A 3085-nucleotide genomic window follows, 5' to 3' on the forward strand; every position below is an offset into this window, starting at 1 on the left:
CCAATCCGCCTCCTGGCAAAGCCGCAGCTCGCAGAGCGACTATGAGGCAGGCAGGAGTGAGGAAGAACGGGCACCCCACAGGAAAAATGGCTAAGGACCTAAAGCACGAACATAGCATAAGACGGCCTCCAGCATTTCTGAAGCGGAAGGCCGACTCATGAGTAGCCGGCTCGCCGTATTTATTAGCCTCTATTAAGGACGGCCGACTCTTGGGTAGTCGGCATGTCGCTTTCTATCCAACTTGCTAAAGAAACTCTAAACGGCCAAGTCCTTGCCTTCCCGAAGTAGCCAAGCACTTGACCCAGTGGCACTCCGCAGAGCGGCTGCTTGACTGACAAGGCAGCGACTAAAGGAAGGCGGCAAAAGGAAAAGCCTAAAGAGCAGTAAGCAAGGAAAGACGGAAAGCAGATTTGTATTTACATAGGCCCTTGGCCGAATCTTCGAATAGAAGTTCAAGATACACCCCGCGGGTGGAATTGTTCGAATCTAACAAAGTTTTCAAAAGATTACTACGACAGACAAACAGAGGCGGAAAAGCAGCCTAGGAGGCGGCATCTGGGATCGGAGGATCGGAGGAGACGGCGGTGTCAGGCGCCGGGGCAGTCGGCTGGGCGGTCTCGGTTTGATCGCCTCCGGCGGCAGTCGTTTTCTCTTGACGCAGCTCGTTGCTGGAGGCACGGTCGAGCTGAGGCTGGCCGCCTGCTCCGTCTTCTGGCACCTCCGCCTCACCTTCGGCCTCCGTCTCGTCCTCCTCGTCGGTGCTGGAGTCGATCACCTCCGCCGAATCCTCGCCATACTCCGGGTTCATCCCGAACCACTCTGCCGGCACTTCCTCGCCGCCTTCAGCCCGCTCGGGCACGAAGACGCTGGTGTCCGTGTACTCGGCGATGGCCGCCGCATGCTCGATAAGGGCGCCCTCCATGGCCTCCAGTTCGGCCTGGGCTTCTGACCGGAACGCGGCCAGGCGGTCCAGGTCCAGCCCTGGATACCACGCCTTGACGAACTCCAAGGCCCGGCGCGCTCCGGCCTGGGCCGAGGAGCCCTTCCAGGCCTCAAGACGGCCGACAACGACTTCTAGCCAGTCGGCGGTCCGACTGGCGGTGCGCAGAGCCGACATATCCGGCCACAGAGCGGCAACCGCCTGGGCGCCGGCACGCTAAAGCCAGCGCATCTGCCGGTGGACCGGTCGAAGACGGGCTTCAATGCTCAGGAGTTGTTCATCAATGGTTCGGGGGGCATTGGCGGCGATCTCCTCACCATTCGCCCTTCGCGCCTCACGAGCAGCCTCGATGGCCAGAGGGACCGCCTGCGAGTGACCAGGGAAGAAGTCCGCCAAGACAAAGAAGAAGAAAGTCGAAAAATCAGAAGTAGGCCCGACACCTAGTCGGAGGCGCGAAGAAGCGAAAGAAACGTACCATCCACAATATCCTCGATCTCGTGGAAGCCGGAGGTCAGCATCGCCTCCCTGTCAGTCCAGGAGGAGCGGTCGCTCTCGAACTCGGCCAGGAGAGCGGCTTCCTTCTTCTCGGCCTTGTCCTGCGCCTTCTTGAGCATCTCCTTCTGCTCGGCCAGCTGCACCGCCAGCAGGTCGCGCTCCATGGCGAGCCTGTCACACTCCTCCTCCTTGGCGCGACGGGCGGTATTGGCCTCGCCCAGCTGCTCCTGAAGAGTGGCGTTGGCTCCTGAAAATCGAAAGAGAAAACAAGTCAGTCGTCAGCAAAGAAGATAGCCGGGAAGATCCGGCCCGACTGCTCAGCAGTCGGCCCGAATCTCGGGGACTACAGCACGCGGGTGCGCCAGCGCGCCCCGCAAAGAAGAAGAACTCACTCCGGCTTTCCGACAAGTCGGCAGCCCGCTTGCTCAACTCCTCAACATTGCGGTTGAAAGCAGTGGCGCGGAGGTTGTGATACTCCTGCAGTAAGTCATTGAAGATGAAGCTAGTGTTTGGAACTCGCCAAAGGGAGTTCCGAACCGCCTGCTCAGCAGCCGGCCCGGAACTCGGGGACTACACCCAGTGGGTGCGCTGGCGCGCCCCCACAGAGAAAAACAAGAATCAAGAAGGAGAAGAAGCTTACTTGGACGATCGTTTGCGCGGCCAGGTGCGCTCTGGTGCAGGCCTGAAGGGCGTCGCCTTCGGCCCGCAACTTCGCCTGGACTTCCAGGAGCAATTGATTTAGCGGCCCGGTGCCGCCTCCGCGCACCCACCCGGTGGGCACGGCGCTTGTGGCCTCGGCGTCTAGAGCTGCCGAGCTGGCAGCGCCGATTTCCCGAGGTCACGACGCCGAGGTCGCCCTCTCAAGCCAGCGACGCACCGGCGAGGCGACTTTGAGAAGCAGCCGCGTTTAAGCCTCGTCCATGGCCAGCGGCTCCGACGGATGCACCGGCTGTTTGCCGTGCGGCCTCCCAGACGGCGGTGGAGGCGGCGGCGGCACAAGAGGATCCGACATGGAGGCCTTTCCGCTCTCCTTCTCTGCGATGGGGTTCTCGGTGCCAGCTCCCCCGGTCTGCCCCGTGAACTCTGGAGGCGGCGGTGCAGACGATAGTGGAGGGACGAGCATCGCCGATCGGTGACGCGCGGCCTCCTCGGCGCGCCGTCTCGCCACAAGGGCGGCTTCGGCATCATCCACCTTTTTCTGGGTGGAGGCGGCCGCCCTGTCGGCCTCCGCCTTCTCCAAATGCGCGGCCTCCTCCTCCTCGCGCTTCTCCCGCGCGTTCTGCTCCGTCGCCTCCCGGAGGTCGGCGGCAGGGTCGGGCCGCCGAGTGTTGGCGGATGTCTCTGCCGACCCCATGACGGAGGGGATGGCGACTCTCTCAAGGGAAAGAGGGGCCCTGAAGAAGAATGGAGGGAGTATATAAACGAAGACTCGAACAAGATTCAACAAAGAAAATAAAAGAGTGTAAAGACTTATGCGGATACTAGCGGCGGCTTTCTCACTTCCCTTCGGAAGCGGTTGGCCTTCGCGGCCGCCTCCTCTCGTCTGGTCGCGGCGGCCGCCCCCTTGAACTTCTTCAATTTACCGCTGGGCGCACTCGTCCCGGCGTGACGCCTCTTCGCGCCGCCTTGGCCGGCGGAGGAGCCGGCGCC

This window comes from Triticum aestivum, chromosome 6B (assembly GCF_018294505.1).
Source record: "Triticum aestivum cultivar Chinese Spring chromosome 6B, IWGSC CS RefSeq v2.1, whole genome shotgun sequence".
Lineage (NCBI taxonomy): Eukaryota > Viridiplantae > Streptophyta > Magnoliopsida > Poales > Poaceae > Triticum > Triticum aestivum.